The 18,869-nt window shown below is 38.4% G+C and overlaps 1 protein-coding gene across 1 annotated transcript in view; it reads left to right on the forward strand.

Moving 5' to 3' along the window:
- Positions 1-16,659, forward strand: part of HMGCLL1 (3-hydroxy-3-methylglutaryl-CoA lyase like 1) — a 307,566-nt gene extending 290,907 nt beyond the window's left edge. The window contains exons 10-11 of the transcript XR_011388663.1: positions 12,374-12,501; positions 16,406-16,659. The gene's annotated coding sequence lies outside the window, so the exon portion shown is untranslated. The remainder of the gene's footprint in view (positions 1-12,373; positions 12,502-16,405) is intronic.
- Positions 16,660-18,869: the final 2,210 nt, after the last annotated feature.

Consider the following 18,869-nt stretch of genomic DNA (forward strand, 5'->3'; position numbering starts at 1 on the left):
TGTAGGATGGCTCATTTCAAGTTTGGTTGACACATGACACGTACATGTAACAGGAATAGATGCAACTGGGTTGTTCTAAAAAGTATCTTCTGATGTTCTTGACAGGATCTTTCAAAAAAAGATCTACCCCATTCCAGAGATCTAGATCAGCCTGTGTTTTTGGAAACCAGTGGTGCTTAAGTGGAAACATATGGGCCGGCGCTGTCGCTCAATAGGCTAATCCTCTGCCTAGCGGCGCCGGCACACCGGGTTCTAGTCCCGGTCGGGGCACCGGATTCTGTCCCTGTTTCCCCTCTTCCAGGCCAGCTCTCTGCTGTGGCCCGGGAGTGCAGTGGAGGATGGCCCAAGTGCTTGGGCCCTGCACCCCAAGGGAGACCAGAAGCACCTGGCTCCTGCCTTCGGATCAGCGCTGTGCATCAGCCGCAGCGGCCATTGGAGGATGAGCCAACGGCAAAGGAAGACCTTTCTCTCTGTCTCTCTCTCTCATTGTCCACTCTGCCTGTCAAAAACAAACAAACAAACAAACAAAACACAAAAAACCAAACATATGAAGAACTATCTAGGTTTGTGAGCTTAAACTCAATTTATGCTCTTTTAGGTACATCACGTACATATAAGTACTCGCTTATTTTCATCTCAACCTTTATCTTTGTCAGTCGTAACAGCTCCAGATTATGCATCTTGAGTCATTATCTAGCCACAGATTCCAGCAACTGTAGAAAATCATGTAGCATTTTATAATTTTACTTATCATATCTCAGTTCTTTATCTCAATGCCCTTTAGATAATATAGTATAAATAGAGGAAAACAAAAATTGAATCCCTGATATTCTAAGCTTCTGGTTATGTATCAAATTCCATTCATTTATTTATCATTTAGTAAATATTTATTGAGTTCTTACTGTACCTTTAGGATGGCGTTTGAATACAAGTAATAAAAAAAAGAGGTAGAGAGCTGCAGTTATTGCTCTACTACCCTATGTAATGAAATGTCAGTGGCTGATGTGTAACCACTGACAGTTTTTGAGTCCTTCCATCCCTTTACCCTTCTGTGCTATATATGGGTAAATTAGGTGTTCCCTCCTTTGGTGCTGGTGAGTAATTGCAATTCATGCAAACATCAGCAGGAAGTTCAAACTGTGAAGACACTTCCAATCTGGTTCCATCCTCTAGCCACAGTAAAACTTAGGGCCGCTAAACCCATCCTTCACTTAAAGTCTTGCTTGACCTTGCCTTGCTCTTCCCAGAAAGATTCAATATGTGAGTAATTCATCCCTTCATGCACTTTTACAATGTGTGTGGCCCTATCAGTCTAAACATGTGTTCAGTTTTTGGAGGAGGTAGATCTTTACAATGTGAGTGATCACAATTCCTTCTGATGGAATGTTTCTGCTTCAGCATCCTCGGAAGCTTGGAAGCATAGTAGCTTTGATTTTTATGCTGGTCTCATCAAGGTCCTGAGATAGCCACTATAGCTCAAACTTTTTCTTCATCACTCTCTTTTTATCGGGAAAATTATAGCTTTCTCAGCAACCTTGAATGGCATTGGCCAGAAAAATGTCACATCACTATGCTTCCTTGTTAAAAAGCCTGGAAATTTAAACATTTTATTTTGGTATATTTATTGCCTTCTCAAACAAAATCATAATTCCATATATATAAGTGCAGGAGACTGGAGCATGGAAAAGCAAATATGTAAGTCACACCACATAGGATCCAGGTTGTATTATGCAATAGAAATAGAGCAATGAGCCAATCAACTGTGGTTCTTCATGGAACTGTCTAATTAGGGAATCACAGAAATAAAATTAAAAAGTAAAAATTAAACTTATAAAAACTGCTACAAAAAAGTAGTACATCTTGCTTTAAGAATGTATGAAAAAAGTATGACCTTCCCAAGCATGTCCATCTAAAGATCATGATTTATGAGACAATATCTGAAAATAAACTGCTAAATACTGGAAGAAGGGAGGAAAAGATCACTTCATGGGAAGGGAACATGTGTGTTTAAAGCTATGTGGAAGGCAGAGCATGATGACTTTGAGAAATTCAAAGAAAGCAAATGTAGTTAAATAAAGCAAAGGGGGAGATGGGAAATATGGATGTGTAAACACAAGTCAGATAACAAGGAGCTCAACAATGATAATATTCAAATAAATCATTTAGGCAGATGCTTCGGAGTTACGTTTGCAACTTCATAGCCCTTCACAATCACACAAAAGTCATTTTCACCACCTGTACATTTTGCTCAGTGAAAGAATGTATACATTAAAAATTACTTAAAAGGACTTATTTTTCTATCATATGAAATAATTTTTCTATTATATGATGTTTTGACAAATGAGTCCCAAACAAGACCTCAATTCCTTAGGACTAAATAAATACAAAGAAGAGAGAAGTTATTTCTTCCTCCTCTTGCTGACTATTAAGAAAGAATTGGAATGAGAACTAGATCTTTTCTAAAAAAATAATCACTGACATTCTTGTAGTGGAGAGGAAGTAAATGAATAATTTATTTTTTCCCTCTTGTTGGTCGTCAAGTTGATTTTCTACTGGAAAATGGGCTTTGTAACTACAGCAAGAGAAAATGATCATCTCTCTGGCTTTGTATATTCAGATGTGAAACAGCATGTAAAGTTGCAGCTATGTTAAAAAATAGGATATAAAACCAAATTAGAACTCTGTGATGAGGTTAAATAGTGAATGGCTGACATGACTTTGTGTTCTGCTTTTCACTGCGATAAACTGAGAGTGGAGGGATCTGGAAGATAGAGTAGAGACGGATAAGGAAAAAAAAAAGCTTAACCACCATATAATCAGATTTTACTTTGCAGAATTTTAGTAGGTTTAGCTTTATGCAGAGTTCAGCCTAGGAGATATTTTGTGAGTGGTGGGATTTTCAAAAGAAAGTGATTCTTTATATTTGAGAAGAATTTCTATAAGCCCTTGTCCGTATGGCCTTGAGTTAAAGTCATAGATCTTGTTTTCATAAAACATCATTTAGAGAAAGAAATCTTATCTTTATTTTTTTCTGTGACCCTCAAATCACCTAAAACAGAGCCTGCAAACCATTGGTGTGCAGTTATTTATTTATTTGCTATTATTCTTGTCAGTATGTAGGCCATTTTCAGGAATAGTGGGCATTGTTTTGTACAATAACCTGTATTAAAAGTTTCCAAATCTACAGTTATTTGTAGAGTCATGTCAATGTGAACCAATGGCAAGTACTTAAGATGGAATTAATAAGAATTTTATTGATTCAAGGTGCTTTGCACCAGCTGTCAGACACAGACCAGACTCCTTAGCTATTCTTCACCCTGAATTCATAAAGAATAGCATCCCCATAGGACAATTTTAATTGGAAGCATATTTTCCCCCCATGATGCAAACTCAAGGTCACAACAGGTAACCTGAAAGATTGTTCCACCATATGTTATCCCCAGAAAATATATTCCCTAAATATCACAAAACACAAGGGGCGAAGATTACATAAGTCTTAAGATAAACTTCCCATCAAGTCATTTCACCATAACTGAATGGTTGGGTTTCAAATAAAAGCAACACACAATTTAGATTCTGGTATACATTAGGAAAAAGAAAATTATGTTATCCACCTGTTTGAGGGTCTGTTACTTTAGGATAAGCTGCACTGTGTGCTTCAGGATATTCAAGGATGAGCTTAATACATGGTCATATATTCTTCAAACCAGAAAACCTAGAGTTTTTCATTATTACAGAAAAGTCAAATGCATAGTAAGCTTTATTATCATCGTTAGACTTTTAAAGAAATTTATTAGTACTATAATAACATCTCCTATTAGATAACATGAAAGAAATTTTAATCATCATTATATTTTCCTATTTAGTGTTTATTTGTATGTATATTTGAAATAATTTTTCAAACATGACTTTGTTAATAATTAGATATAATTACTTAAATTTTGTGAAGATTTTTTTAAGTGTTAACCTATAAAACTGAACAACTTTAAGGTGTTAAGTTGTCTGATAAAAATGTTTCTAAATCCTTGATGCATAATTGTCTAATTATAAATTGTGTCATCAAGACTAACAAATATCTATTTTATAGTGTAATTATAGTATTAAATTGATTAAATATGCATAGTGCTTTTTTTTTCTAATTGAGGATAACAGAAAGGGTACAAATGGAATGTGCTACCAAAATTCTTCCAGGTTGCCATGATTAATATTAATTTGCAAATGTATTTGTATAATTATTTAAATCATCCTCTACTTGACCTTTAGCGTCTTGAGAACAAGGCCTTTGTCTGTTGCATCCAAGTCCAGTACAAGAACTGGTACACAGTAGTGTCCCAGATCTGGTGAATTAAGCACTCTCATTATTGTTAAAAATAATTATACTGGAGAATAACAGCAGGAAAACAGGAGAAATGCTTTATGTCAAAATAAGTGATATCCAGTATATATAAAGATGCCTAACCAACCATCCCAGAATGATTCAAGTCAGTGACTTGTTAAATGGGAAACAGGTGACTTAATCTAATTTCTAAAGTTCTATTTTCATGCATAAAAGGATGACAAAGTCAATTAATAGATTGATGTTAATTCTCCCTTTGGTCTCCTCAATACCTATAACTGAATTTCATGTAAATGACTTATATTTCTTATTTTCATAATTCAAAAATATGATTTTCACCTCTTGAAGCCATCCTACTTGACTCCTCATTTTGCTATTTAACTATTGATAATACCCTTAGGCTTCATGTTAACTATCTACCAGAGAGAGAGCATTATCAGCTCATTAGGTGCTCTATGGCCCATTGGAAATTGGCTCCTCAAGCAAGGTGAGAGGAAAATTCACTATCATCAGAGTGGATTTGTGCAGTGGTAATGCGAGACATCATTTAGATTCTTACTGGTTCCTTAGATTTAATGAATTTCCTTTCTTTATCCCAAAAGAGATTTCAAAACATATGCAGTACAATAAACAGGAGTAGAGACTGGGTTTAGAACAGAAAACTCCAGTTCCATTCCAACTCAATCCCTTATCTGTTGTATAACTTGAACAAATTTCTTAGTCTCTTGAAACTCATCATTGTTCATTTATAAAATGAAGAAAAACCTAATACATACCAAACCTAACTCCTATGACTATTAAAGATACAGATCTTGGAACAATGCCCAATTGAGTTATTATTTAAGTAAATGTAACCTATTTTAATTGACTGCATTGTTATCCACCCTGTACCCCCCTGTCTGTTTTGGAGGAAGAGTCAATTTACCTGCCTCATTGATTTAGGCAGCCAAATGACTTGCTTTGGTCAGTGAAATGAAAGTAGAAATGACATGTGTTACTCATAGATGGAATTGTTAACATGAAACATGTATTTTTTAACAATACTTAACTTCTCTTTGATAGTATTTTAGAGAGAAAATGTTTTCTTAGCCTGGTACTACCAGTGAAGGCAATACAGCAGTCAGAGCTTACCTGTGATAGATTTTTGTGTGACCAAGAAAGAAATTTTGAATTGTAATAAACTGATATTTCATGATTCTGTGTTACTGTGAAATCATCCAAACTATGCTGTTTGATACACCTATCATTAGTAGTGTATTAATAAATAAATTTAATCATTGCAAATGTATTCATAAAATCAAAATATCATAAACATATCATGCAATAGAAAGTACCTTGAAAATGTTAGATGCAAATGAAGCTCTGAGCTTCCTAGCACTTGTATCATAAAGAATACAATTAGATACTAAATTCAATCCACAATGTATAAATGTAAATTATACTACTTCTAGTTCAGAAGTCTTAGATCCCAACAAAAAGGATTATATTTGACCAGTAAATGAACCCCAATGTGGGAAAAATGTTTGATTTGATATCTTCTTCTTTGGTTTGTGACAATAATAATAAAATGACTTGCAAAACCATGGTGAGGCAACTACAGTCACACATGACATATAAAAGCATTGTCCTAAAGATGGTTTTATGCTTCAGGCACCCTAAAATATATATCAAATGTGGCCCCTTAAAGTTCCCCAGAAGCACCATTTGGGATGCCACATATGTTACCGGAATTTGGGGTGCCATATGATATCACCATATGCTTATTAATAAATCCCCAATATTAATAATCCCGAGAGGGTTCTTCCCTAATATTTAAAGAATTCTAAATACCGGCATCAATAAACAAGGCAGCATAGTACATTTTAAGCTTTTATTCAGTGAGAGAAATCATAAGAGAGAGAGAGAAGTAAATTTGGGTTCATATCTAGCACCAGGAACCAGCCACTTGGAGGAGCATCTAGGCCAGGAAGCCTAGGGCGGGTGGCCCAAAGGCCACGTGCCCTGGGGGCACAGGGCTACAGTGAGCCCCCTCCTGGCTAGAGGCCAGGGCAAAGAAGAGAAAGGGACACACCATGTCCCAGGCTTTTAACCCACTTCCAAAGGGGAGTGGTTAATTAACCTGACTGCCTGGTGGGCAGGTGTGGCCATGTAGGGGCATGAGGTCACACAGGGGCATAGCGAAGGCGTGGTCTTCCAGCTCACAAACCTAATGGATTTTAACCTGTATGCCTGCCTACTTCACTGTCTTGATAAAAAATCTCCTGTTATCTGCCTGCAGTAGAAGTGAGGTATATTATGTGAGATGGGAAGAAAAGGACAGAGAGATGATACTGTATATCCTGCAGTATCTTCTCTTTTCCTCCCTCCCTCCCTCTCTCTTTCTTTCTTTCTTTTTTTCTTTCCCTTTCATCTTATCACTTCTTCTCATTTATTTTTTCTTTTCATTTCCTTTGTCCCTATTCTCTTACCTCTGCCAAAGCAGAACCCAGAGAATATAGTCATATTTAGTTGAATCACTGTGTTTGTAATAGGGAAATCATGGAAAATCTTAAGCCATTTATTTTCCCCCCATTTTCCTTAAGTCATGATGCTCTACAGCTTCAAAACCAGTGAAGCAACAGTATTCATTACTCAGGAGACAGGTTTGCTATGGTCCTAGAACAAAGAAACCATTGTTCAGGTTGAGTTTAAAAGTTAGACTTTTCAAGCATATAAAAAAGAGCATTGAAAGCCAGGCTTTGTCTGGAAGGAGAGCAGTATTTTCTAAATTCTAAAAACTTCCTTCTACATTTCATGATCCAATTCTGGCAGACTTGAGTCAAACTTGTACCAAAATTTATGGTATTAAAACTGTAGAGGATACGCTGTAGGAAAAATGTACATTAGATAGGAGCATTTAATCTTGAAGAGAGATACAAGAAAAGCAGAAGCAAGCGGTCCAACTTTGGCATCCTGTCCCAACCCCTTCTTAACCACTACTCTCCCCTCCACCAGTAACCACTGCAACTCATCTCTAACTTTGGGACTGGGGCAGAAAAGAGAAGCAATGCCCCACAGCAAGAAGCAGTGATTTGATTATATTACCAAGTCAACGTGGTTAGCAGGAAGGAACTCACGATTGAGGGAGGCATTTGAAGTTAGCTTCAGCCATATAGTGTGTAATATGGTAATGTATGGAGTATGTCACCGACTATTTTACTCCCCAAAGAATGTAGAGAGAGACTGATGTCCACTTTTAGAAAGCCAGAAGAGACCCAGCCTCAGAATAAGAAAGGATTATGTAAGTTGTCCAGAACTGGAAGCCATGACTAGGAAGCATAGTACCCAATGTCAGAGGATGGGCTAACCAGTCCTCAGCATATTCTATTGCATTGTCACCAGAGAGCAGACTAAATATTCATTTCAGCAGAGACCTCCATGGACACAGAAGTTATCATGCATGCCTAAACATGTTCTCTCCATGTAAGGATACTCTGTTGGGAGGGAGAGGAGAAAAAGAGGTGAGGATTCTCCAATTAGGAATTCAGTTAAAATAGCTGATTATCTTTGAGAAACTGAGTGAATTTCATAAGCATTGACATCTGAGATCAAGCAATGAATAAATAGATAAATATTCACAAATGGTTATTTGTGAATTTTTTATTCTTTATATATATACTTTTGCTTCCATATCACTCAAGGGAGACTTAAATTATTTTCTTATAATTCTATTTTCTCATTTCCTGGTAAATGATTTAAAGATCAATCACAAAGAATAATTTTTGGGTATAACTGGAAAACAACATCAGTTCTTAATAAAATCTTTTGTTACATGTTTGAGAATTCAACCTGCATTCACTGGATCTTATTTTATTTTATCTTATTTTTAAAGATTTATTTATTTATTTTGAAATTCAGAGAGAGGGAGAGGCAGAGAAAGAGAGAGATCTTCTATCCATTGGTATACTCCCCAGATGTCCTCAACTGCCAGAGCTAAGGCAGTCCAAAGTTTGGAACCAGGAGCTTCATCTGGGTTTTTCACGTGGGTGGCAGGGGCCCAAATACTTGGGCCATCTGCTGCTGCTTTTCTCAGGTCATTAGCTGAGAGTTGGATCAGAAGTGGAGCAGTGAGGGCATGAACCAGGATTCATCTGGGATGCTGGCATCACAGAAAACGGCTTAACCCACTAAGCCACAGTGTTGACCACTTCACCCAATATTAGCACTTGTCTATTTTTATTTATTTCTAAAAGTCACTTCCTTATTTATTTAAAACTCATGGCTTTAACTAGTTGAAATTATACTGGGCATTGATAATACTCTGGTGAGCAAAGCAGAACTGGCCTCTGGTCTCATGCAGCTTGAAGGTATAAGAGATTAGGAACTAAATAATTGTACAGTGATTTCACACATAATAATATCTTCAAGTGATTAGTACCTGATGAGATAAGAAGGGCTGCCCACCTAGACACAGACCAGTGACAGCCCCCAAAGAAGTGATCATCTGAAACAGGAATGATACATGCGAATTACCTTGTGGAAGAGGGAGGAAGGAAGATTTCAGATGAACGGCAGGACTAATATCAAGGTTTTCTGGTGGGACGGATCTTATCAGTTGTAGCAGATCAAAACAAGTCCTGTGGCTGGCACCCCGAGAGTGAGTGGAAGCCTCGTGGGAGATTAGGCTGGGAGAGGTAGGGAGGAGTGATCATACAGAGGCTTCTATTAATAACAATAGTAGCTAACATGCCTTGGGCTCTTACTACATGGTAACACTGTTCTATGCATTTATATGAGGGAATCCTCATAAAGTTCAGAGGGGCTGGCCCCGGCTTGGCTGTTGTGGGCATTTGGGGAGTCAATCTTGAGATGCAAGACCTCTCTCTCTCTTTCTCTCCCTCACTGTAACTGCTTTTCAAATAAATAAATAAATATATAAAAATATGTTCATGGAAAATGTATATCATGAAAAGTGAATGTATAGACTTCAAAAAAAACTTTGTGCCAAAAATTATCTTTTAATATCATTCTTCACAAATGTTGTAGTCTCCCTGTATATACCAAGTAATTGAATCTTCACAATAAATTTCTGGCATAGAAACTATCTTATTATAGACAAACAAATGAGGTACAGAGTTTGAGCCATTTGCCCAAAATCACCCAGCCAATCAGTATATAATGATTAACTTCAGCAGCAGGAAGTCTTTCTCTGGGAACTGTCTTTTCAATTACTATGTTGTATTGATTATAGCTTTGGGGCTATTTTAGATAATTTACTCTGTAGCCTAAAAGCACCAAAGAGTTACTGAGGCATATTAAGTAATAGGTGGACAGGTAGGAAAAAATGACGGAAACATCACCTAAGTTGATGGCTTTTTTTTCTTGGTTGTGTTTGTTTTTGTTTTATTATGGAAATATATAAACATTCCCAGGTCAGAAGGACATTTTTTTTTTTCTCTTCATCTCATCACAGATTTTGGACATATTAAGAACAATAAGCATTCTTATTTTTACTCAAATTCATTATAGTCAACTATAGGGCAGTGGGGGTTAGAAATTTTTTCATCCATTTCTGTTTTCTTCTAAAATAGGATTTTGTAATTATGTTCAGAGATCATTTTCAGATTTATTTAGTTCTAGGCATAGTACTTCAATCCAAGTAATTGTGTGACATTTAAAGCTCACAACTTGCAAGACTTTTTTTTGGCATTGCTTGTTTAATTTGATCTCTAGAAAATATCCTTTCCCTTCCCCAATGGGGAAGAACATTTCATATTTGACAATCTCTCCAATTAGGGGTAAGTCTGACACCCTCGATATTGGCCAACTTATTAATAATTTTCAATATTTTTTTTGACAGGTAGAGTGGACAGTGAGAGAGAGAGACAGAGAGAAAGGTCTTCCTTTGCCGTTGGTTCACCCTCCAATGGACGCCATGGCTGGCACACCGCGCTGATCTGATGGCAGGAGCCAGGTGCCTATCCTGGTCTCTCATGGGGTGCAGGACCCAAGGACTTGGGCCATCCTCCACTGCACTCCCTGGCCACAGCAGAGAGCTGGCCTGGAAGAGGGGCAACCAGGACAGAATCCGGTGCCCTGACCTGGACTAGAACCCGGTGTGCCGGTGCTGCAAGGCGGAGGATTAGCCTAGTGAGCCAAGGCACTGGCCAACAATTTTCAATATTAATAGCCCTGTGGCTTCTTGCCACTTATTCAGAGAATTCTGAATATTGGCTCAAATAGACCAGGCAACATGTAAGTTTTTAAGCTTTTATTCAGTGAGAGGAATATACAAGAGTGAGGGCTTTATTTAGAGGAGAAAGAGTGGTCTAGAAGTTATAAGTTGGGTCCATACCAAACAGAGAGCAGGCCATGAGTCATGTGGAGCAAGCATGCAGGCAGGAAAGCAGAGAGAAGGTGGCCCAAAGACCATATACCCACAGGTAACAAGGGGTGGGCCCACCATGTTCAAGGCCTTTTACTCCAAAAGGGGGATGGTCACGTAGTCTGATTGGCAGGTGGTTGTACAGGTGGGATCAGGTGGGGGCATGATATCACAGAGTGGGTGTGGTCTTCCAGCCCACAAATCTAATCAATTTTGTCCTACCTGCCTGCCTACATCATTCCCCCCTCAGAGGTTCCAGACCTTAACATCTTAAGGGCTGCTGAAGGGCACAGAATCATCATATCTTCTCTAGCTGCTTCCTGCTTATTAGGGACTAGCACAGGCTCTGCCTCTTCTAGGTCTGGAAGTCTTCACCTATCTCATCTAACAAATTTGATTTATAAGCTGGAGTAGTCTCCATCACCACCAATGGCTATGTCCCCTGTATGGCCAGTTATTCTCAGAAGTTGTTGAGTTTTGAAACATATAAGTTTATCGGTCAGCATAGGCAAAATTGGAAAAAAAACAATTGAGAGTGGTGTCCCCCTTAAGATGGAAAGGACATATCTTACAGCCTCCCAGATAGTGTGCAGTTATAGGCTGCCCTTATTATAAAACCATTTAGCTTGAACATAGAGATTTATAATAGAATAACCTGTTAAGGAGTTTTATTATCAACAGTTCCCAGAGAGAATCAAAAGAGGCAAGTATAGCATGTCTGCCTTAAGGTGCAGCAGTCTTAATGTGATGAAAGCAAAAACTTTATTTATTTATTTTGAAGCGGTACTTATGATCTCTGATTGGCTTACAGGAATAATCAAGCATGTCTTTTGAGTTCACCTGTGAAGACTTAAGAGGTGGAAATTTAATCCTAATTTTACTGAGGTAGTCGTGCTCAGTAGCACCTGGTAAGGTCCCTTCCATTTAAGCTGCAACTGATCTGAAGGAGATCTTTCTATGAATGGCTTGCTCAGCAATTCCCAATATTGGAGCTTCTGTTAAAAGTTCTTTAATTCTTTGAAACACTTTTCAAAGCTCCCCTATCCAGCACAGTATCTGTGTCAGGGCCTGTTACAGCCTCCTACTAAAGCTTGGAATTCAAATCCTGGCATCCATATTCCACAGAATCTTGCCATTCCCAGAAATGTTCTTAGCTACTTTTTAGTCTGTAAAGACCATATATCTATATCTATATCTATATCTATATCTATATCTATATCTATATCTATATATAGAATAGCTTGCTTTCTCTTGACTGAAAGAGCACACTTTCCTGAACTTAGAATATATCCCAGGTAATCTACCTCTAATTTAGAAACCTGAGATTTTGTTTGTGAAATTCTTTCACTTTCCCAGATTCTGGGTTTACTGTGATGCAGAAGAAATTATCCCTTAGGCAAAGTTTCGGCACACAGTAAGATGCATTGAAGCAACTGTCTCATTATTAGCCCTGAGGCTTTGAACCATTCTGTACTATCCATTTGACCTTATGTTAAAACATATGAGATGGGAATATCACAGAAAAATATTGATCCAAGAGTTCATGTTTGAGACACTTAATTAACTTTAAAGATACACCTAAGAATACCCATTGGAGTTTGTCACTTAGACATCACTAGAACTTATGACACATAATAATTTTACCACTAATTCTTTTTTTTTTTTTTTGACAGGCAGAGTGGACAGTGAGAGAGAGAGACAGAAAGAAAGGTCTTCCTTTGCCGTTGGTTCACCCTCCAATGGCCACCGCTGCCAGCGCGCTGCGGCCGGTGCACTGCGCTGATCTGAAGGCAAGAGCCAGGTACTTATCCTGGTCTCCCATGGGGTACAGGGCCCAAGCACTTGGGCCATCCTCCACTGCACTCCTGGGCCACAGCAGAGAGCTGGCCTGGAAGAGGGGCAACCGGGACAGAATCCAGCACCCTGACCTGGACTAGAACCCGGTGTGCCAGTGCCGCAAGGCAGAGGATTAGCCTAGTGAGCCGTGGCATCGGCACCACTAATTCTTATACTGTTACTCTTTGAGGACAGAAGTCCTACATGGGAAGTTAGTACACAGTGACACCTGTTGCTAATTTAACAATTAACACTCTTATGTATGATGTCAGTGATCACCTGAGGCTCTTGACATGTCTAAGATATGGAAGCTTTTTGAATCCACAAACTCTGTCAGTATTCAGACAAGACCATGTGCAACGTGGAAGTTCTTTCCTCCCTTCAGAGAAAAGCACATCCTTCTTTGATGACCATTTCTTTCCACTGGGGTCTTGCCCAGGGAGGTCCTCAATGTAGGGACACTTTTTGCATGTGTGTCCTGGCTTTTCCTGCCTGCAACTTTCTCGTGGGCTTTTCAGTCATACCAGAATGCCTTATGGGCTGACTCTGAGGTCAGAATGTTACTTATAGTGATTGCCATTCTCTAAGTCTGCTGTTTGGACTGCTTCCATGTTGGAGCATTTACTCCTCTTTAAATCTTTCTATTATTATTACTAAAACTTAATCCTATTGATATGATCACTTTAACACTTAATCCCATCTATATGATCACTTTAACACTTAAAATGTTACCAACACCATCTAGCTTGAGGAGATTTGGGATCCCATGGCAAGTTTTTACACTGTGCCCTTAGAAGTAAGTCTGTTGGAAGGTATTCAGAGTTATATAGCTTTACAATCTCTTTTAGGACCTGAGAAGATAAAAACAGACACAGCTCTTCATGAGCTTAGTTATCCTTAAGCACTTGACATAGATATATTACATTACTTATAATTCTTTAAACACGGAACTTGGAACTTGGATGCACTGTATTAGAATTCTGAGAACTTAGAGTCTCTATTTGTGTACCAAATGGGGTCCATTATTTTACCAAATCTGGTGAGGGGTTTTTAAAAGATTTTTTTCCTTTTAATTATTATTATTTCTTAAACACTACTTAGTAAAGCAAAACAAATAATTAAAATAGAAAATTAAAAAATAAAGACCAGTGTTAAGTCAAAACAAGAAAGACCAGCATGGAAGCTGCCAATGTAAGCCAAAACAAGAAAGACCAGTGCAGAGGCCAAACTAATAACATACAGTTAAAAAAATAAAATGTTAACTCTATTAATCAAGCAAGCAAGTGGCAGGCCATCTGGGCCTCCATCTTGGGGTGGAGTCTGTTCCCACAGGGGGCCGTCCATCTATGAACTGAAGTTCCAACCTCTGCAACATGAAGTAGGGCATCTGCCATGTTTAGTGCTCCACCTGCCTGATGATAACGCATTCCCAGGCAAACAAACCAGTCTCCCAGCTGGAAATTAACAATCCCAAGCATGCTTGATTAGAAAATCAAAGACTCTGAGGCAAAGCAAAATTTTCACTACCATCTAAAACTCTCTAAAGTTTCAATCTTTAAAAATATGCAAATTGTCTTTAAAACACATTACAAACAACTTGAAAAGTTTTATACAAGTTGATAAACTCTCAAAAACTAGCCCTCTGTGAAAATCCTTCTCATCTCTCTGCTTGAATTCCATTAGCACTAATAGCATATTCTCAAATCAGGAAACAGCAAAACAAAAAACCAGTCCGTGCATTTTCCAAGAACTACCAAAACTCTAAGGAAAACCATCTAATCTTTGCTCTTTGCTCATTTTGAATGAAAAAGCTGTCCATATGGCTGCAGTTTCTCAGGCAGGGAGGAGCTACCTAGGGCCAAGAGCTGCAGCACCATGCTCAAACTCTCTTCCTCCTCCCTCTCAAATTCCCACTCTTAATTTTTACAAAAATCTATTTTCAGTTTACTTAATGATCATATAGTTGACCCTTCACCAAGTAAAAGAGTTTAACATGTAGTATGGGAAAAAACCACTGTTTCTCAATAGAAGTGACAAGGGCTATAAACAATCATCGAATCTCAAAATGTTCATTTCACCCCAATACATTACAATACTAGGTATTCTATTAGTTACCTCAGATCAGGGAAAACATGATATCTGTCTTTCTGGGATTGGTTTATTTCACTAAATATGATGGTTTCCAGTTGTGGCCATCTTTTTGCAAAAGACAGGATTTCATTTTTTTCCAGCTGAATATTATTCCATTGTGTATGTTAGCCATCACAAAACACACTGAACACCAGAGTAAGAGAAAGGGTTTATTGGGGAAAAGCCAACAGGCTGGAGGGAAGGGGTGAAGAGGAAAAAGGAGAGTAAGAGAGAAAGACGAGAGAGACGAGGGGGGAGTGCGAGAGGAGAGAAGGCTAGAGAGAGTGGAGTGGGCAGGAGAGAAGAGAGAAGCCAAGAGGGCACGTGTTCAGGAATAGGCCCTTTTAAAACTTTGCCCAAGGGTGGGCAGGGAAGCAGGAGCAGCAAATCCCATTAGGTTGGGGGTGGAGCCTGGTTCAGGTAGTTTAGGCCATGTGGCTACCTGGCTTTCAGCAATGGCGGCGGGGGCTAGAGCCTGGGATGCAAATAAGGTATAGATCACGCCATAGATAAAACTGTGCCAGTTTCCTAACAGTGTATATATACCATTTCTTTATCCAGTCAACAGCTGATGAAAATCTGGATTTATTCCATATCTTAGCTATTGTGAATTGGTGAATTGTACTGCAATGAACATGGGGGCACAGATAACTCTTTCAGATGTAGATTTCTTTCAGTTTGAGTAAATTCCCAAGAATGGAGTGGCTGGATAATATGGTAGGTCTACATTCAGATTTCTGAGGTATCTCCATACTGTCTTCCACAGTGGCTTCACCAGTTTACATCCCCACCAACAGTGGATTCGGGTATCTTTTTCCCCACCTCCTTTACAGAATGTGTTATTTGTTGACTTCTGGAGGAGAGCCTTTATAAACTGGAGTAAGGTTAAACCTCATTGTGATTTTGATTTGCATTTCCCTGATGGCTAGTGATCCTGAGAATTTTGCTATTTGAAGAATGTTGCTATTTGAATTTCTTCTCTTGAGAAATGTCTGTTCAAGTCCTTTTGCCCATTTCTTAACTGGATTGCTTGTTTTGTTGTCCTTGAGTTTCTTGAGCTCTTTTTAAATTCTGGATGTTAACCCTTTATCAGTTGTGTAGTTTGCAAATATTTTCTCCCATTCTGTTTGTTGCCTCTTCACTTTGCAGAGTGTTTCTTTTGTAGTGCACCCTAAATACATTTATGCTTTTTTCTGATATTATTTTCCAGAAATTAATATCAAATATCAAAATAAATAAAATAAATATGGTAGTGAACATCTTTTTTGAAACTATTTAAATACATCCTTCCTACTAAGAATGTCTGTGCAGGGGTAGGTGTTGTGACACAGAGGGTTCAGCTGCCACTTGGCACACCACCATCCCATATGGGAGCACCTGAGATAAAGGACTGTCTCCACTTCCAATAGCTTACTGTTAATGCACATACTGGAAAGCAGATGAAGGCTCATTTACTTGGATCTCTGGTATCTATGTCAGAGAACCACATGGGCTTCTGAGTCCTGGCTTGGCAAGGAGCAGCCCTGGCTTTTGCAGCCATTTGGGAAGTGAACAAGCAGATGGAAGATATTCTCTCTCTCTCTTCCTCCTGCCCCTTCACTCTCCCCTGACCCCGCTCTCTTTCTCCTGCTCTGCCTTTAAAATAAAAATAAATAAATAAAATTTAGAAAACAATGTTGGGGCCAGCGCTGTGGTTTAGGAGGTAAAGCCTCTGCTTGCACTGCCTGCATCCCATACAGGCATCAATTCAAGACCCAGCTGCTCCACTTCCAATCCAGCTCTCTACAATGGCCTGGGAAAGCAGTAGAAGATGGCCAAGTCCTGCAACCAGTTGGAACATCTAGAAGAAGTTCCTGGCTCCTGGATCTGGATCAGCACAGTTCTGGCAGTTGTGGCCATTTGAGAGTGAACCAGTGGATGGAAGACTTCTCTTTCTCTCTGCCTCTGTTTCTCTGTAACTAACTCTGCCTTTCAAATAAATAAATAAAATGCCTATCTGTAGAAAATAAAGTACAATTTTTCTTTTGAAAAATATTAAGCTTTAAATCAAAAACCTCTAAATAGTACAGTACACAAGCATCAAAAAACTTTAAGCTTATACATGAAGATTCTACTTAAAAGCTGGAGGCTTTATATACATTTATACTTTTATTTTTACCTAGACATAAAATGTTTACAAAATATTTTATTAATTATTTCTTTGTATCCTCTGGTATAGATTTAAATCATAAGTCTATATTAAATTATCATTTGTACTCAAATAGATATGTGTATATAGATTATTCATAAACTGATTAACATTATTATATGCTCTAAATGGATAAATTTCATAATCTTACGAAGTATTATGAGTTTACTATCTATATTTAAGCCTTTTGATCTTGCATAAAACTTTAAACCTCTGAGGTTTTAGGATGTATTTTCCTTCTCTTTACAAGACGTTATATACAAATGAAATTGTTAGAGACCATTAATTAAGGATATGTTTATTACAATTGATTTGTTTGCAGAAAAGTCTTTGAAAACATCAACTCTACCACCTTAAGTTTTGGGGTGTATTCAGTGGTGTCTGAATAAACACAGGCATCTCAAAGGAGGGGCTTTGGGAACAGTTTGAGAAATTCAAGTGCAGTAAATTATTGCAGCCCAGATGGTTTCCATCTCAAAGTTCTAAGAGAGAGGAAAGTGTGAAATAGCAAGCTAGGCAGATAAGAATATGGAAAAATAGCAGTGTTAGTTCATAAAGGATACATGGTATGCTGGCACTCCCTTTAAAGCAGTGATGCCATCATTTTGGCCATCAGTTGCTTAGATTTTATTCTTGGGTTTGTTGAACTCACAGTTTTGAGTGTTGTGAAAAATAAAAAGAAATCTTCCATATACTCATTAAGTCATTTGTATACATTTCAATGCCCATGACTGTAAGGGAGATACATGTTCCAATAATCCCCAACTTTGTTTCTCAGTACTGTCATAGGGAGTCCAAAAGTAGGAAAAGACATGGATTTGAAGTAACAATAAAGTCCCTGTTTTCCTTTTGCCCTAAAGTCTTCCCTTAAAGACCTATTTCCCTCACAGAATTCCAGCTGGTACCACTCTGCTGATTCCTATGTCCCAGGAAAGCCTGTGGGAGTTTATGAAAAGAATTCTAGGCCGGAAAAAGAGGCCGTGGGTAAATATGCAGGCCTTCTCACTGGAATAGCAGGCTGCCCAGGAGGGAATGTCATCAGTGGTCAGCTCTGAGCAGCCTGTGATCTGTGCCATCTGGTGATCTGACCACCCCTCCCCCAGTTGGTCTCCATCAGAAATCACAGGCAAGTTTCTGGTGGTGGACTTCCTTCCTCATCTGGATGAGAGGTACGGAAGGAAGATTTCTAAAAACTCAAATTTTAATGAGTTCAGATCTCTCCTATCAGTGCCAAAGCCATATTTTTCATGGCTATTACATAACATGAATGTCCCACTGGTCTTGAAGTCACCTGTCTTAGTAGCATAACACAGAGAACCAAAAGAAAATAGATGTGTTATACTCAAATTGGGATAAATTCCAAGTTATCCAAGGTGGAAGATGCTTAACAGTAATTGATGGACGGAGTTTTATACAGGTTTTGGTGGTCTAGGAAAACCACAGGAGTAACCCAGCGATCTGGAACTCAGGATGAGCAACAACTGAGTCGCTGATGCCTCTAAAGTAAAAGGGAAATGTGAGGAAATGTTCACCAGAATCTTGAGATATTTATGCAGAAAACATCACACTGATAGAAACAGTTAAAGGAAAAGCCAGCCCCAGGTGACACCTCAGAGAGAGGACCAGAGGAATACAACGCTCAGCTTCTGCCATTTCTTACCGTTGGCTAAACCTAACTAAAGGCAGAGGACACAGGACACCTTGCAGCAGATAGGGCAGGCTCCTCATGACATATACAAAGTACAGAAAGATGGGAGCAGATCTGAAGATAATTGACACCCTTCCCTTTCCCATTCCAAACTCATCCTTCTCCTATATGACCCAGTTTTCTAAATAGCAGCACAGTTTACCTAGTGGCATGAATCAAAAGCCTACTCTTAATTTTTTGATCCTCGCAACTTCACCTCCCTGCCAATATCTGATTCCAAGTCACCTCTTTTCTACTTATGAAAAATTCATGAAGTATATTCTCTGCTAATTTTCCCTTTAATCACTCTGTTACCACTGTACCTTAT

The sequence above is a fragment of the Oryctolagus cuniculus genome, chromosome 5, assembly GCF_964237555.1.
Source record: "Oryctolagus cuniculus chromosome 5, mOryCun1.1, whole genome shotgun sequence".
Classification (NCBI taxonomy): domain Eukaryota; kingdom Metazoa; phylum Chordata; class Mammalia; order Lagomorpha; family Leporidae; genus Oryctolagus; species Oryctolagus cuniculus.